The sequence below is a fragment of the Lissotriton helveticus genome, chromosome 2_1, assembly GCF_964261635.1.
Source record: "Lissotriton helveticus chromosome 2_1, aLisHel1.1, whole genome shotgun sequence".
NCBI classification, from domain to species: domain Eukaryota; kingdom Metazoa; phylum Chordata; class Amphibia; order Caudata; family Salamandridae; genus Lissotriton; species Lissotriton helveticus.
This window is the reverse complement of record NC_136059.1, coordinates 2,023,572,692-2,023,592,350: the sequence shown is the minus strand read 5'-3', so window position 1 is coordinate 2,023,592,350 and position 19,659 is coordinate 2,023,572,692.

Genomic DNA, 19,659 nt, shown 5'->3' with positions numbered 1-19,659 from the left:
CTAATTTGGAGCCCAAACCAGCAATATTCCATGAAAAGAGTTTCCCCACAATGGCCATAGTGTCATCCAGGCCTATCGATACAGGATTTGTTACACATAATTCACCATCCAAGACGTCTGCTTGCAAAAAGGTATTCTCGACATCAGAACCCAATAGAGGAACAGCAGCACACTTATCAGGCTTAAGTTTAACTGTAAATTTGGAGAGTAACTCAGAGGGTTCGGTCTTTTTACTACTAACCAAAGAGTTTGTATAGTTTCTTAGACTTCCTTGGAGAATAGAAGTAGCTTTAGGATAACCAAAGTCCTCCACAATAGGGGTGTAGATTGAATTTTTCTCAGCAAGAACATTAAGTCTAACACTACCTGTCCTCTCGAGTCAGTCGCAATCGTTCAGGTCTGACAATGCTGCAAATCTATTTTCAACACTAATACCCCACTCACTTGCTCACTTGACTGTGGAACCCTACCCCAGTTGTTTGTCACCAAGTTCCATTTTGTTTTTATAATATTAGGATTAACTGTATTACTTCTCCTATGGAAAAAATCCAAAGTCAGCGGGACAATCTCACCACTCCTACGTTGAGGGGGAAATATATGCCTTAGAAGCTCAGGGAGTACTTCTGGACTTAAACAATGCAGGACTACACAATCCCCCTTTAGTTTTATTGCGGTAGTCCCTATCCAGTCCACCCTTCTAGCCATAGTGATCTCCCCTGCTAAGCAAGGGACTCACGTCTGAGCATACCCTGCCACACTTAGCGCGAACAAAGCGATACAAAAGGGGATGATGGACAGAGCATTTGGGCAAATCTAACACTCACCCCAGTCAACTGATCTGGGTTTAATCCATCACCATTCTTTAGCCCACTCAGCCACCCCAGTTCAGACATGGCCTATGCAAATCAGTCTGACCCTGTGCCTCATGGGAACAGTCCAGCCCGAACTGCCAAGCCATGTCTTCCCTGGACCGGAAACAAGCATCCTGGGACCGGTTTCGGATTCATAATCCTCATCAGCCAGGCTATCTTGAATCCAGTGGCCAAGTGAGCAAGGGACTCACGTCTGAGCATACCCTGCCACACTTAGGGCGAACAAAGCGATACAAAAGGGGATGATGGACGGAGCATTTGAGCAAATCTAACACTCACCCCAGTCAACTGATCTGGGTTTAATCCATCACCGTTCTTTAGCCCACTCAGCCTCTCCAGTTCAGACATGGCCATATGCAAATCAGTCTGACCCTGTGCCTCATGGGAACAGTCAGCCTGAACTGCCAAGCCATGTCTTCCCTGGACCGGAAACAAGCATCCTGGGACCGGTTTCGGATTCATAATCCTCATCAGCCAGGCTATCTTGAATCCAGTGGCCAAGTGAGCAAGGGACTCACGTCTGAGCATACCCTGCCACACTTAGGTCGAACAAAGCGATACAAAAGGGGATGATGGACGGAGCGTTTGAGCAAATCTAACACTCACCCCCAGTCAACTGATCTGGGTTTAATCCATCACCATTCTTTAGCCCACTCAGCCACCCCAGTTCAGACATGGCCATATGCAAATCAGTCTGACCCTGTGCCTTATGGGAACAGTCCAGCCCGAAATGCCAAGTCATGTCTTCCCTGGACCGGAAACAAGCATCCTGGGACCGGTTTCGGATTCATAATCCTCATCAGCCAGGCTATCTTGAATCCAGTGGCCAAGTGAGCAAGGGACTCACGTCTGAACATACCCAGCCACACTTAGGGCGAACAAAGCAATACAAAAGGGGATGATGAACGGAGCGTTTGAGCAAATCTAACACTCACCCCCAGTCAACTGATCTGGGTTTAATCCATCACCATTCTTTAGCCCACTCAGCCACCCCAGTTCAGACATGGCCATATGCAAATCAGTCTGACCCTGTGCCTCATGGGAACAGTCCAGCCCGAACTGCCAAGCCATGTCTTCCCTGGACTGGAAACAAGCATCCTGGGACCGGTTTCGGATTCATAATCCTCATCAGCCAGGCTATCTTGAATCCAGTGGCCAAGTGAGCAAGGGACTCACGTCTGAGCATACCCTGCCACACTTAGGGCAAACAAAGTGATACAAAAGGGGATGATGGACGGAGCGTTTGAGCAAATCTAACACTCACCCCCAGTCAACTGATCTGGGTTTAATCCATCACCATTCTTTAGCCCACTCAGCCACCCCAGTTCAGACATGGCCATATACAAATCAGTCTGACCCTGTGCCTCATGGGAACAGTCCAGCCCGAACTGCCAAGCCATGTCTTCCCTGGACCGGAAACAAGCATCCTGGGACTGGTTTCTGATTCATAATCCTCATCAGCCAGGCTATCTTGAATCCAGTGGCCAAGTGAGCAAGGGACTCACGTCTGAGCATACCCTGCCACACTTAGGGCGATCAAAGCGATACAAAAGGGGATGATGGACGGAGCGTTTGAGCAAATCTAACACTCACCCCCAGTCAACTGATCTGGGTTTAATCCATCACCATTCTTTAGCCCACTCAGCCACCCCAGTTCACACATGGCCATATGCAAATCAGTCTGACCCTGTGCCTCATTGGAACAGTCCAGCCCGAACTGCCAAGCCATGTCTTCCCTGGACCGGAAACAAGCATCCTGGGACCGGTTTCGGATTTATAATCCTCATCAGCCAGGCTATCTTGAATCCAGTGGCCAAGTGAGCAAGGAACTCACGTCTGAGCATACCCTACCACACTTGTACTGGTGTGAATGTAAGACATTGTTCTACATTCTGTCCATCAACTATGTTTTTTGCAATTTTCACCCCGAGTGGGCTGGGTATGCTAAGACGTGAGTCCCAGGCTCTCCACACCACTGGAGTCAAGCTATCCAGGCTGAAGAAGGCTGATAGCCAGAAACCGGTCCTTGGATGCTTGATTCCGGTCTAGGAAAGACATGGCTTGGTAGTTCGGGCTGGACTGTTCCCATGAGGCACAGGGTCAAGGCTGATTTGCATATAGCCATTGTCTGACCTAGGGTGGTGTGGAGTGCAAAAAAACGATGGATTTAGGCCCAGATCTTCGTACTGGGGTGAATGTAAGACATTGTTCTACATTCTGTCCATCAACTGTGTTTGTTGCAGGGCTAAAAGATGCAGCACTGGGTTCTCTCCTGATAACAGGTGAGTAAATCGGAATTCGTTGTTCAAATGATTTTGGGTGAATATTTTAACGTTCAAAAACTCCACACTTAGAAGAATTTGCAAGTGAAACCAATCAATGTTAGCCTCTGGAAGGAAATTCAAGTTACTGGTAAGTACGGTTAGAATTACTTTTCAGGATCAGTACTGGGCTCAAATGTGCAGCACTGAGCTATCTCCTGATAATAGGTGAGTCCATTGGAATTCGTAGTTTGGCTGATTTTAGAGGGTCCTTAGGGTCAAAGTAGCCCACCAGGTACCTCCAATAAGTGCCACAGAGCTGTGTTGCAGAGAGGTGTAAAAAGGGACGTGGCCTCTGAACACCTATCTGCAACGCAGCTCCCTGGCGCATACTGGAGATACCTATTGGGATATTTGGCCCTCAGGGATCCTCAGTATTGAAAGAGAATTAATTCCCAAACTTAAAACCCGCAACGGGGTACAGTGGTGAAAGAAGGGTACGTGGCCTGAGTTGACATGTCTGCAAACACACCCCGTGGTGCGTTTTAAGTTAGATAATTAGTTCCTCCTCAAGCCTGTGGGTCCCTGGGAGCCAACTAGCCCACCAGGTACCTCCAGATGTTCAGAGATGTGGCAATCAACTGTGTATAAGGGAAGGAACTCGCACATCAACAATAATGTATTTATTTTAATGCTGGAATAAATAAAAAAAGCGAATAGCACTTTTTTAAAACAATAAGGATAATAGGGATTTTGGATGGGGAAATACATTAAGATTGTGGACAGAAACTGTACACAGTAACCAATAAATATACTTGTTTTAAAAAATAAATACAAAGATATTTATTTTAATACTCGTATAATAAAAGGGAGAAAGAATTAAAAGAAAAAGAAGGTGCGAATACGTATGAGGATATAAAACAAAACTAAAACTGTTTAACAAGTTTCACTTTTACAAAAACTTGTGCGCAAGTTAAACAGTGGAAATGTGAGCACGTGTCAACTGAAAAACATGACAAAAAATGGGAGGAGCACTACATTGGTTCCATAGTGATTTCAATAACCAAACGTATACAAACCACACCCGTAGGATGATTACTTTTGTTTCTGTGATTTAATTATGGGTGACCAAACTATGAGCAAGATACAGTTTACGATCGTCGGATTCATCTTCAGTTTATCGTCCATTTCCTCAGAGGGAACATAAAGTTAATGTATATATTGTAATATAAAAAACATTCGGCTCCATCCAGAGGAGTTGGATGTATGTCGACGGAAGGAGGAAAGAATTTTAAAGAGACGTAAATTAATAGTATAAGTTTGTGCTTTATATATTTTTCTAATACAAGTATAATATTATAATTTCTAAATGTAGTGTGTAAAAGTACAGTTGTAGTTTAGAAACAATTGTATTACTACAGCTACAACACTCCACTGAATGTACAACAATCATTCATATTCGCAGAAATACGTCATGTCCACCATCTTTTATGTGTGCAGCTATGGATGAATATAGGGTCAGTGATACCCCGTACCTTCCATGTTGGTCATGCTGTGGTAATTTACAGATATAATGACACATTTGCTTTTAAGACCCGGGTGACGTCAGCACTACAAAACCCGAATCAGTTGATTTCTCATATAGCTCACAACGGAACCACGCCCATACCTCTGGAATCATGGTTCACAGCCTTGCGCAGCACTGGCATACGTTAGTCCAACCCACTCTGCTTACGCTTCAAGGAAACCACAACAAATTTAACGACACTTTCCTAACGCTAAAGCGACGATAATTTTAACGCTGTCCTTGTAAATGTGCCCTCAATATCGCGAGAAATACAGCAAAAATTCATCTTCGCAAGTGAAAACTTTGTTAATATAAGACTGTGCACTTAACATATCAATCCACCTTGCATATTAAACATGTTTAAATCTACTTCAGAACATATGTTAGGATCCGACACAAACCGCAATTAGCAAGAGTTTTCCTATCGGTCCTCAAATCCAGGGCCGCCTTATAAATACAACGCTGTTGTCATACCTCCCTCTTCCTTTTTATATTCTCATAGAAACACCTAGCTACCTACGAGGCGGCCCCTTAGCAATCTGGCTGCTAACATGCATTAATGCATCTTTGCGTCACCTAGTAAATAGGGCAATATAATTTTCACTGCATTTTTGGCTTTTTTTTTAAATTGTAGTGAAATGGCACTTGTTAATAGGCCCTCAAGTTTCCTATGACACTGCGAGAACCTCGACTCCCACTCTGCCATAGTAAACAGCAGTGTCCCGCTCCTGTGGGATGGTGTTCCCCAAGGCTTTCCACTGCTCCAGAATGGAGACCACACAGCCCCCTCCCAAAATATAAACAGCCCCGGAGGGTGGTAATCCCCGGGGCTTAGACGGACCTTTGAGCTCCCTCACCCAGTTATTTTGTAGCACTGAGGAATGGCGGTTCCCGGTCTACAGGGCCCTTGTAGTATTCAATATTCTAAACTATACACATCCTGGCTGAGCAGCATACTACAGTCCCTCTGGACCACCATCAAATGTAATATTTTAGACCCTGAGATTTGACCATCCCAGATAGCTAATGTTTAAACAAGCACAGGAGCCTGCACTTCGTTTTGTTTATTTTAATTTTTAAACATTTTTTTGGGGCCATAGGGATCCCTGTGGGACCCCCTGAGCAGGTCTAGAGGGTTAAAATATTTCTTACCTGCCCCCTTTATACATTTTGAACACTTGTTCAACTAATTTCTAGACCCTCGCTTCTACCGAGGGACAAAATGGCTGCCAACACTTCCTGGTTCCGAATGTTGACAACCACTTGACAGCCAATTAGCATTCAGCACGTGATCGGGATGGTGCGCTTAGTGTGCGCGCAAGATACGCACATCCACCGAGGCCATAAATATATATGTACATTTACTTGTAATTTTCTCAGAAACTACTGAATGTATTTACACCATTCAAGCAAAATGCACGAGTCTGAACCGAGGACTACCTCTTTGCCAAATCTGTTATAATTCCGTTCAACCGTTCGGGCTGTAGCCACAATGAATTGTTCCTATGGAAAATTGCATCGGGAAAATCCATTTTGGGACCCCCTTTTTTCTCTGCCCCCACTTCATATGCAATATTTTAGACCAGGGGATTGGTCCTTCCCAGGTAGTTAATTTTTAAACAAGCACAGGATCCCGCGCTTCGTTTTTTAATTTTTTTTACGCAGGATCCATGCACCCAGCGCACATTTCTCAGTTTTTTCAAAAAACAAAAAAATCTTTTTGGGGCCCTTGGGGTTCTTGTGGGACCCCCTAAACAGGTCTAGAGGGTCAACATATTTCTTACCTGCCCCCTTTACACGTTTTAAACACTAATTTCTAGATCCTTGCTTCTACCGAGGCACAAAATGGCTGCCAGCTTCCTGGTTTCGAATGTTGACAACCAATTGACAGCCAATCAGCATTCTGCACGTGATTGGGATGGTGTGCTTATAATCCGCGCATCTACCGAGGCCATAGATATATATGTACGTTTAATTGTAATTTTCTCAGGAACTACTGAACAGATTCACACCATATAAGCAAAAGGCACGAGTCTGAACCAAGGACTTCAACTTTGCCAAATTTGGTGTAATTCCATTCTGCCGTTCGGGCTGTAGCAGCGATGAACGGTACCTATGGAAAATTGGGGAAAATATATATATATATATATATATATATACAATATATATATATATATATATATATATATATATATATATATATATATATATATATATATATATATATATATATATTTATATATTACCTACTGGCGGTCGCTATAGTTATAGTAGTATATGTAGTTATAGTTAGGACCTATTTTCCATAGGAAATCCGCAACATTCTATTTGGAATAACTTTAGCGCTGGTTGACGAATCTTCATGAAATTTTCAAAACTGGTGGGGCACCCTGTCCTGAAAATCCCAGGGTGATTTGTGAAGTGGGTGCCGAGAAAAAGGGGGGTCCCAAAACGTGTATCCCCATGCAATTTTCCATAGGAACCGTTCATCACGACTACAGCCCGAACTGCAGAACGGAATGACACCAAATTTGGCAAAGTTGTTTTCCTTGGTTCAGACTCGTGCCTTTTGCTCAAATGGTGTAAATCCATTCAGTAGTTCCTGAGAAAATGACAATTAAAAGTACATATATATCTATTGCCTCGGTGGATCCGCGTATCCTGTGCGCACTCTAAGCGCACCGTCCTGATTACGCGCTGAATGCTAATTGTCTGTTAAGTTGTTGTAAACATTCGAAACGAGGAAATGTTGGCAGCCATTTTGTGCCTCGGTAGAAGTGAGGATCTAAAAATTTGTGAAACAAGTGTTCAAAACGTATAAAGGGGGCAGGTAAAAAAAAAAAAAATGTTCTAAACTGAGAAATGTGCGCTGGGTGCATGGATCTGCCGTAAAATAAATAAAAACGAAGCGCGGGCTTCTGTGCTTGTTTAAAAATTAGCTACCTGGGAGGGCCAAATCCCGGGGTCTAAAATATTACTTTTGTTGGGGGTTCAGTGGGGCCCTGTCCGAACCCAGAACAAGGCACATCACATACTCGCAGGAGAAAAACGCTTCATAGAAACCTCCCCGCACCGGGGCCATAGAACGACTGGGACCCTACTCACTCCCTGACCTACTCCTTCTCACTCACTGGACAACAATTACCTCAAACGCTAACACAGGATTATCCCCTAATTTGAAGAACCCTACGCTGATCGCACGGCCACAGACCCATATGGATAACAAATAAGCGACAAGCAGACTCACCTGGAGAATCGCGCAGACTGCGACTGACTACCTGGTCTCGAGCGGGGCCAGGTTGGAATTATCACCGGCCTAGCGACCTGTGGTGCGCCACCTCATTCTTTCAGCCCTGAGGAGTCGCAGAATCATTACATTCCTATGTGACGAAACACGTGTCGGCTGGCTATCAAGAATATTAAATGAAGATTTGACCTTTAAAGACACTTGTGTTCTCTCTGACAGCTGTGATTTGAGTTTTTTAGATGTCCAACACAAAATCTATACTTTTTCTTTGGATGTGTGCAACAGATATTTGTTTGTCTTGGTTCAGCGAATGGTCTCTACTACACACTTAAAGAGGGGGTATAGGGCTCATCCCCTCGCCTGTCTGCACCTCAGTCTCTACCATCATTACATCACACCTATGCGCAAAACAGGGGCAGTGCGCCCGTATTTCCCCATCCTAAAAACCCTTTTTTCAATAGAATTCAGTGGGGCCCTGTAGCCCGGGGACCACCATTCCTTGTTGCTATAAAATAAATGGTTGAGGGAGCTCAAAGGTCCGTCTAAGCCCCGGGGATTACCACCCTCTGGGTCTTTTTATATTTTGGAAGGGGGGCCGTGTGGTCCCCATTTTGGAGCAGTCGAAAGCCTTGGGAAACACCAGCCACCAGGAGCGGCTCCTGCTGTGTCTTGGGGTGCAAACCCCCGGGACACTGCTGTTTGCTGTGGCAGGGCGGGAGTCGAGGTCCCCGCGCTGTCATAGCAAACTTGAGGGCATATTAACAAGTGCCATTTCGCCACAATTCTTAAAAAAAAGCCAAAAATGCGTTGAAAATGATATCGCTGTATTTACTAGGTGACGCTAAGATGCATTAACGCATGTTAGCAGCCGGTTTGCTAACAGCTCGCCACGTATCTCCAATGAGTTGCAATGTAGGCATTCCCAGTGGCAAGGTAGGTGTTACTATGACAATATAGCATGGAAGAGGGAGGTATGACAACAGCGTTGTATTTACAAGGCGGCCCTGGATTTGAGGACCGATAGCAAAACTCTTGGTAATTGCGGTTTATGTCGGATCCTAACATCTGTTCTGAAGTATACTTAAGTATGTTTAATATGCGAGGTGAATTGAGTCTCATATTAACAAGCTTTTCACTTGCAAACATGAATTATCGGTGTATTTCTCGTGAGGTTGGGAGCATATTTACAAGGACAGTGTTAATATTATAGTCGCTTTATCGTTAGGAAAGTGCCGTTAAAGCGGCCATAGTGGGCTTAATATTAGGCTTCTGAGAATTTGTGAGAATTCCAATAGAAGCCCAGGAGTACACCAGAAGATTTTAACGCTGTCCTTGTAAATATGCCCATTACAGACTCCTAATTTTAGAGTAAAAAAAATAAATAACCTACTACTTATTTTTATTCTTCATCAGGATCCCATCCCATAGGCGTATATTCAACGTTGGGGACTGTGGGTGGACGTCCAATGTCCCTACGGAGCCAGTCAGCGCCCTGCGTTCTTCGGAAGCCACCATTACTTTTCCCCACGGGGACCTGCTACTATGCACCTCCCAGTGGGGAAAAGCATTTTGTTTTGCATTTTAAAAGAGAGAGTAGGTTTTCGTGTTCTCTCTTTTAAAATGCAAACCAAGTTTGCAATGGCAGGGCGGGAGCCTCATCTCTCACCCTGCCATAGCAAACAGCAGTGTTGGAAAAATCTTCGGGTAAGACAACAAAGGATTTTGAAGTCCATTATCGCCATTTTAGGTGTAGTTTGCTGCTGTTAAAGCGGTGATCATTTTAACGCCGTCCTTGTAAATATGCCCCTAAGTTTTGGAATGTCGACAAACCCGTCTCCCATTTAAATAGGCACGAAGTATTTAGTGAAGTGCACACTGTGAATCATGAAGCAACAGTGACTGATTGTGATCGATAAATAATTGCCCGTTGTTGAGTACAGAGTAGGCAAATTTAACATGGGATTTTGTAACGTCAGTGGCTAGTCCTCGAGCCTTCTCTTGAGGTTGGAATGGAATGGAATGAGTATTTATAAAGCGCAGTAGTTACCCGGAGGCGTCCTAGCGCTGTGAACAGACGCGTGGAAGGTGCAGGGAGCAAGTGCTAGTTTTTGAAAAGCTCGGTTTTCAGGCCTTTCCTGAAGGACAATAGATTGGGTTCACTGCGTAGTTGTAAAGGCAGGGCGTTCCAGAGTTTTGCCGCATTGTATCCAAAGGAGCGTCCACCACACCTTGCCCTCTTGATTCGAGGCACTGCAAGTAGGTGTGAGAGAGAGGATCTGAGTTGTCTGTTGGGTAGGTAGGGGGTGACTAGTGAGTGATTAATAGGGGCACCCGTTTTCCAAAAAGCTCTAGGCGCAATGCAGAGGGACTTAAATTCAACTCGGTCTCTGACAGGGAGCCAGTGTAGGTTCCTGAGTTCTTCCTTAACTGAAGTGTGACGGGGTATTAGAAGAAGGGTGCGGGCATCGCAGTTTTGGACCACCTGTAGTTTGTTTAGGGTGGATTGTGGGGCTCCCACATAAAGGTTCATTCGAAGAGTTGTGCACATCTTTTGCTCGTATTGTACATAGTGTTCTGTCATCTCAGTTTGCTTTCCCCTCTGTCAAGTAGAGGACCCTGGGTAAATATAACGGCTACTGTACAGCCAGTACCTTTCATCCCTACCCCCAAACTGCTTACTGTCTGTTACCATAGTAACAGTTCATGGAACACTTAACTGAGCACACAGGTCACAAGTTCACCATACAATGTTGCTAATCCAAACAACAAGCGTGCTGGACTTTTTTAAATGTTCCATATTAACCGTTATTCGCAGCTTCAGACTCTGGTAAAGAGCTGGTAAAGAGTTTGTCTCAGTATTATACTCCTAGTTATAAACATCATTTCTACTTTTTAATTTTTAAATCTACTCTAACCATATGATTATCACACTAAATAATAGTGAAATGTTGTCAGAAAAAGAAGACGTATACACTCAGTTTTTTTAAAATTAACTTTTATTAAAACAAAAACATATAAATAGAAACTTAAGTTTAACATAACAGTATAATGAACAAAATGTGAGATGGACTCCAATGGTAGGAGCGTAGGTAACCTGCAAAACAAAAATGACAATAAGTCTTTAAAATTAGGTCGATGTGATTGAATGAGGTGAGAAATTACATCTTTACGAAAGGCAAGATCGATTTTCTCACAAGCCAACTCAGAGTAGTGCACCCTACCCCTCCCACAGAATCACCCTCAACAGGAGTCTGTAGGGCAGCGCTGCTTGTAGGCTTAGGCAATTTTATGGTATAGATGGTATTTAAAATGAGACAGAGATGTGACTGAATGAGGTCAAAGATCACAAATTAACATAACACTTTGCAATATTGCTTATTCACACGTGTGCAGTGTGCCTGATACATCCCACCCCTCTCATAGGTCTGCGCTGAAGAGGTGTCTGTAGGGAAGTGCCTGCTGAGTCAGATCTACAGTATGGTCCAGCAGGTCTTTAAAATGATTCAGAGATGAGACATTATGCAGGACAATATCATTTATTTGCAGCGCGTTTAATTGGAGGCATTGTGTATCTAGGCCACTCTGCTTACCTTTTGAAAACACTGTTTTCAGAAGAGCTCACAACTTGAAGTCTGCTTTGGTTCTATACTCCAGACTGTATTAAATTCAGCCTGGATTTATTGATGTGCAGAGTGGACAGCAGCGTCCATAACTTGAAAAGAGAAAGAGAAATAATATGAGAGAGAGGGAGAGAGAGGAAGAGAGAAAAAATAATGAAAGTGTGAGAGAGAGAAAGTAATAGATCGAGCAGGAGAGGTAGTGTTGATACTGGAGAAAATCTTTGTTGCTCACCTTTTTGCCTCCGATGTGTGTCCAACCACGTGCCAGTTCATAGTGCACCCTCAAGTTTAGTGATCTGAAAGATAGTATAGAGTTAGTAATAGTAGAGTACATACAACTGCCCACGTATATTTCTGAGTTATGCCTTTGGACACTCAGGATACTTTATTACATCAACTTCCACTGCAGGAGGTGTCTGTGCACTCTTTTTCTCCCAGAGTACTATACCCATGCACTCCTACTGCATAGTGGTGAGTTCTTATTACTGGGTACCCAGACAGTTGCACCCCATTGACTCCCAGTGTCCAGAGGTGAGTGCCCTTTCTTGCGCACCCAGACTGTTGCAACCTATCAACTCTCACTGCCCGAAGGTAATTGGTATTCGTACGCAGTCAACTTGCTGCACACTATGCAGTCTCTCCGCCCACATGTCACTTCTCGTTGCTTCGGAAACAAGCTTCTTTGCTCACCTTGTGCCATTGGCGTGATTCAAAGAGGGTCCACCATGCGTCGAAGCAGCCTTCTTATCCGTTGTTACGATGGGCAGGCATCATCGCAGAATCCTCAAACGTTGAGCTTTGGAGGTGTTGGGGGGAACGCCAATTTGTGAAACACAACCTGTTAGAAAGAAAGGAAGATAAGATTGTGCGTCATTTCTTTATCAAAGGAGAGAGGAAGTGAGAGAGTGACTGAAAAGAATATTCGCAGCTCACCTTTCTGTCACCGGTGTGTCTTACACCACGTGCTGGGACATAGTGCACCTTGAAGCTCTACATCTAAAAGATAGTAAAAGAAAGATGTTATGATTGGTAATTGTTACTATTTTAATGTGGAGTAGAATAACATAGCCCTTTCACACACCTTCCCTCCCACATTAAAAATACAACTATTTGTACAGTTCCAACTTGTTTAATGGGCTTTGATTTATGAAGAATTAGTAGAGTAGTAATGTTTTCCATCTGGTTGTAGAAAACAAGTGGTGCGCATAGATCCACGTGGTTTCAATCATCACGAGCGACGGACTTTTGACCGACTATAAAAACCTTCCTGCTATAGGGAAAAAAATACAAATGCAATAGGATATGGTATATAGGACTGCGTACACCTAAATCACTGCATCACCTTTTTGTATCCAGTCTGCTACCCCCATCTACTCCCTCCGCTGTGCACCCAGGCCTCACTGCTCACCTTTTCGCGGACAGGGTATGTTCTACATCATGCAGTCCTGCTCTGCCACCAAGCAATGGACATACTCATGCACCTATCTTCATCGCAGGTTCCTCACCTGCTCAGTCCTTGCGGTACCACTAACTCAGTGACCAAAGAGGCCACACACGTGGTGGTAGGCCCCCTGTTTGGTAGTTCAGGCTACATGCGGTGTCCGAACCACCAGGACAGGCCATCACAGCACTTGCGATGGGAGCAACTCTAAAATGGCATAGAGCATGTGCCCCCGTCTTTTTTATTGGTAGAGTCACGTGTGTTGTGACGCATGTGCTGGATGGGTGTGGTGTGGGTGTATACCAGCCATGAGGAAGTGTGTTTGTGACATTCTGACAACTAGACCAGGAACTAAGAAATCATTACAATGGAAATCTGGGACATTGAACCGTTGTTGTGTTATCCTGGAAGCGTAAGCAGAGTGGGCTGGACTGACGTATTGCAGTGCTGTGCGAGGATGTCAGCGATGACTCCCGAGCTATGGACGTCGCTCCGTCGTGAGCTATATGAGAAATCAACTGATTCAGGTGTCTATGTTGTAGTGCTGCCATCAATTGGGTCTTACACGTAAATGTGTCATTATGTCTGTAAAGTCCCACAACATGGTCCACATGGAAAGTACGGGGAATCACTAATCCTACATTCATCCATAGTTGCACACATAAAAGATAGTGGATATAACGCATTTCTGTGAATATGAATGTTTGTTGTACATTGAGTGGAGTGTTGTAGCTGTAGTAATACAGGGCTATGAAAGCTTTAAGTTGCAGTTTTTGGCACATGAAGGGCAGCTAACATATATACGTATGTGTCCATTGGGTATACTGTCGAACTTGGTGCTGAAAATCAGTGTTCGAGGCTCGGAGTCGCGTCCACATCCTGTTATTGTAGAGAAATTACGTAACTACGCGTGCCTGAAAATGTACTGTAAATACGGTGCTCATGTAAATTGCTGATATAGTTTTGGGTCGAGTTCGAGCTGCATAAATATTCTAAAAAAAAGTCGAGCAATAGCACACACTTATACATTTACTATACACTTTGTTTGCAGTATTGTAATGATCCAGTTTGTACGTTCGTATTTGTAGAATGAATGAGAGAAAGTTATATAATCGAATTTTTTATTACTGGCAGAGGTAAGATGGTTGCATAGCTATTTACAGCACAATATAATGTGGTAGGGCGCAGGAGCAACATTTTCAAACATAATAAACACACAGGCACAGATAGATAGTTGACGTGGGGATGGGCACGTGTGCTCGACTCCATTTTATTACGTTGCTGTTGATAACAAGTAAAATAGTAATCATGATATCATACACAGATATTCAATTGTAAACGGTTTATGACTTCTACTGTACAAAGGAGCACTAAATGTGAAATAATACACATAAGATTCTATTGTAAACGGTTCATGAGTTGTGGTGCACTGAGGTAGGGGCGGTTTGTGTGGAGACTGCGATGATGCATGGTTCAGGCAGACCGCACTGGTAAGAATGTCTTTTGATTACTGATTTTTGCCTTAATAAGGCCACATGGCGATTATTTATGGTGTTCTGAGTTAGTGGTACGTCTGGTGTTTAGCGTGTGCTCACCCTGCGATGATGCGTGGTCTGAACGGGCTGCACTCAAAGCATTGACTGTTGCATACTGGACTGCATGAACTTTGAGGGAACAAAAACCTACAATCGATGGTTATCAATTGCTCTGCAAACTAGGTCTACTGATTGCTCCCCATAACAAATTAAACGATTGCACTTCACGCAGTGCATTCTAACTTTCTCAAAATGGGGACCTATGTCTGGTGGCGATGTTGACGGTGATGCCCCAGAGGTATTTGGTATTGCCGGTGGTGAAGGTATATTTTGGCGCAGTCTTCTACATTCTTTGTGAGCATAGTTCACAGGATGCAGGGATTGAAAGTGCTTGCGCATACTAGCAGTGCCACAGGAGTATTTTTTGTCTCTGCCTTAAATAAATCGAGGCTGAATTCAATGCTGTCTGTAGTATAGATCCAAAGCTGATTTCAAGTTGTGAACCCTACTGTCCGCAGTGTACATGGAAGGCAGTAGTTAGCACAGTTATAGAAGAATGCTATTTTCACTTTTTTTAACAAAATCTGAGTACATACAGTATAATTGTCACTGAATTCCCTACTGCCTGTAGTGTAGACGCAAAGCTTAATTCAAGTTGTAAACCCTGCTGTCCGCAGTAGAGATCTTAGGCTGGACTGCATCATGTGTAATCACTATTGAAATAACAGATGAAACATGTACGGAATACATTGTCAAAATATGTATGTTTCAGGGACGTTATAGTTCAAATTGCGAGCTGTGCTGTCCGCAGTGTAGACTGTCATTGAGTATGCCTTTGCACATGCAACGTGAATTTTATTATTCAACTAAATCTATAAGTGATATAAAAGAAGTTTTTGAAGGAAGGCTACTAAAGGGATTTTTTGTAGGTTTGATAGGTGTTATACTTAATTTGGTTTGCACTGAGTTAGTGGCACCTGAATCAACAAGGGTTTGTGGAGCCGGCGATGATGCGTGGTCCGGGCAGGCCATACTGATAGTAATGTTTTTTGTCTTGTGAATTCAGCCTTAGTAAGGCCACGTGGTGAGGATTTTTGGTGCACTGAGGTACTAATACCTTTGGCGCTTAGCGTGTACGTACCCTGCGATGATGCGTGGCCGGGGGGTGCACAGTAGTTAGAGCAATGTCTTTTGTCGATTGATTTCTGCATGAATTCCATTTAAAAGTGATAGTATGCCTTATTACTGACATAAAACTGTACACTCTTCTTTGCGATGATGTATGGTGCACTGAGTTAGTAGTATCTTTGGCGCTGAGCTTGTACTTGCCCTGCGATAATGCGTAGTCCATGAGGGCCACATTCAGACCAATGTCTTTTGTCTGTTGAATTCTGCCTGAATACGGTCATGTGGCGATGAATTATGGTGCCCTGAGTTAGTAGTACCTTTGGTACTGAGCGTGTACATAACCAGCGATGATGCGTGGTCCGGGCAGGCCGCACTGGGAGCAATGTTTTTTGCCTAGTGATTTCTGCCTTAATAAGGCCACGCGGAGATGACTTGTGGTGCAGTGAGTTAGTGGTACATGAAGACCTCAGCGTGTGAGCACCCTGCGATGATTCGTCGTTCGGGCGGGTCGCACTGGTACAATGTCTCTTGACTACTGGAATGCGTCATGTGCAATCACCATTCCACCTGAATCGTGAGCCCTCACAATGTAGATCGGAGGCAGTAGTCAGCACAGGCATCAAGAAATTATTTTTGTCGTATCCTTTAACAAAATCTGAGGACATAAAGTACAATTATCTCTACCTTAAAAAAATCAAGGCAAAATTTCATGCTGTCCGTAGTATAGATCCAAAGCTGAATTCAAGTTGTGAACCCTGCTGTCCGCACTGTAGTTCGAAGGCAGTAGTCAACACAGATATCGATGAATGTTTTTTGTCACGTATTTTAACAAAAATCTAAACACATACAGTACAATGGTCTCTGCATTAGATAAATCAAGGCTGAATTCCCTATTATCCGTAGTGTAGCTGCAAAGCTAAATTCAAGTTGTGAACCCTGCTTTCTGTTGTGGAACCCTGCTGTAGGAACCATGTAGTGGAACTCTGCTGTAGGCAGTAGTCAACACAAACACCGAGGAATGCTTTTTTATCACATACTTTAACAAAATCTGAGGATTGAGTACAATTTACTCTGCCTTAAATAAATCGAGACTAAATTCAATGTTGTCTGTAGTGCTGATGCGAAACTGGTATCAAGTTGTAAACTCTACTGACCGCACTGTAGATCGAAGGCAGTAGTCAGCACAGATATCGACGAAGAATTGTTGTCACTTATTTGAACAAAGTCTGAGGACATAGAGTACAATTGTCTCTGCCTTACATACATCAAGGCTAACTTCTATGCTGTCCGTAGTGTATATCCAAAGCTGAATTCAAGTTGTGAACCCTGCTCTCCGCAGTGTAGATAGAACGCAGTAGTCGATACAGACATAAGTCTGCGGTACTGTGGCGCTGAGTTCGCAATGGGCCTGTATTCAGGAGGCACGTGGTCATGGCGGCAGCCACGTGGCAGAGTGAGGACCTTCGCTGTGGCAGAGTCTTTTCTTTTTGCAGAAGTGAACCACGCCTAAGCCATAGGCTAATTATTTATACTCTTACACTGAAGTTGCGTACGTTGGACCAGCCCATTCCAATTCTGCTTTAAGGGAGGGAGACAACACAGCTACATGACAGAGATATTGCACAGAGTCTGTGATATTATGGTTGCGTCCAAAGTGCAGTACACTATACGTATCAATAGTATATCTACACATGGAAAAGTTTTTAGTTTGTATAGTGAGTTGTGTATAGCATATCACCGATAGTGTTAGCATTGAGTACATTATTGTTGATGTGCGTGTTTCCTCCCTTATACATAGTTAGTTGCCACATCTCTGAACATTGAGCTATTGTGCTGTTGAGGGGATATATTATTTTGGGAAGGTCCATTGTCCTGTTTTCTGCTGCCTGTGAGGTAGTAGAGGGGGATGGGTCACGAGGGGTGGTTGTAGAGGTGGTGGCGCTAGGTGTTGTGATTTTGTTGGGTGTTGGAAGTGCATAATTCATACCTCTATTACATATTGTCTTTAGATAAGGGTGTGAGTTGGATGTAATTCACACAGTACATAGTCGGCGTCCTTACACTAGTTAAATGTTAATATAAATTTGTTAGTGGTAAATTGAACTATCGCATGTTTTTTTAGGTAGCATTGTAGATGTGGTTTGCTGATGAAAGTATGGGAAGTGGTGTTTTTTTGTTTCTTTTCTATGAGAACGCCTAGTTTGTAAACTATTAAAGTTAGTTGTGATTCTGGTTTGTAGTGATTTTCTTGGAGGAAGGAATAAATTGAAGAGTGGTAATATTTGCAGTTTTTACTTCGTTGAGAACAGGATGATAATAAAAAAAGATAGAAAAAAACAGATATGCCTAATGAATATAATAATTAGGAATTATCATTTAAAAAACCTTTGAAACTCACTGAAAGAACCATAGGTTTCAGGCAGGTTATAGTTAGGAATTAGCATTTAAAAAACCTTAGAAATTCACTTAAAAAACCATAGGTTTCAGGGGTGTTATAGTTAGCTGGACATTTCACTCGTACAAAACCATTAAAATTCCTCGGTTATAGTTAGTTGTACTACCTGTAACTCTCACGCCCACAATCCACTGGTGATGATGTCACATATTACATCATTCATGACATGGTCAGTGACTGAACTGATGACATCTCAAATTACATCACGGATGACATCAACCAGTGAATGTGGTTTGGTTTGTTATTTAAATATGTATTATATATAGCAATCTGCATTTAAGAATCAGTGGATATATACCTGTCTTGAGGGAGGATTTGGTAGCAGTGTGATTGACTGTTTACTTGACTAATTTATAGTGTCTCACTAAATATATTATATTTTTTATATATATATATATATATATATATAAATAAATAAAATATATATATATATATATATAGGTAGTTATAGTTAGGACCTTGTTTCCATAGGAAATCCGCAACATTCTATTTAGAATAACTGTGGCGCGGTTGACGAATCTTCGCGAAATTCTCCAAGAAGATGGGGAGCTCTGCTCCGCTCCTATCCTGAATGTTTCGGGGCGATTTGTCAAGTGGGGCCGAGAAAAAAGGGGGGTCCCAAAACATGTTTTCCCCATGCACCTTTCCATAGGGACCTTTAAGTAAGGCTACAGCCCGAACTGCTGAACGGAATTACACCAAATTTGGCAAAACGGTAGAGTTTGGTTCACTGATCACTCTTTTTGTTGTATGGTCTAAATCCGTTCAGTAGTTCCTGAGAAAATCTAAAGTAAAATCATAGATATATCTATAGACGAAGTACGGTACGCGTATGGTACGCGTACCCTCCCAAGCATGAGCTTTATGCTAATTGGCTGTCAACACTGCAAACCAGGAAGTGTTGGCAGCCATCTTGTGCCTTGGTAGTACCGAGGCACAAGAAAACTGAAAAAGAAATGCGAAAAACAAGAAAAGGGGGCAGGGTAGAAACACCCTGAACCCCTAGGCCTGCTCAGGGGGTCCCACAAGAACCCCCAAGGCCCCCCCCAATTTGTTTTTCTTTACAAAAATTGCGGGGTACGAGTACCGTAGGAGTACCGTACGCGTACCTTTCCGAGTACGAGCTGCATGCTCATTGGCTGTGAACACTCGAAACAAGGAAGTGTTGGCAGCCATCTTGTGCTCGGTAGACCGAGGACAAGAAAGCAGAAAAACAAATGTGTAGAACGCAAAAAGGGGGCAGGGTAGAAACAGCTTGACCCCCTAGGCCTGCTCAGGTGGTCCCACAAGGACCCCCAAAGCCCCCAATTGTTTTTTTTTAAAAACCCGGTTTGCTTTTTTTCAAATTACCCCCATGGGGACCAAATCCCAGGGGCATAATGAAAAAGAAGTGTGGGGGGGCCCAATCCCCCCCACACTGCGCAGAGGACCACCAGCCCCTGGGGCAAAGCAACACAGCCCCCTGGCGCATACTGTAGGTTCCAGGTGGGCTAGTTGGCCCCCATGGACCCCCAGTATGCAAGGGAAATTGGT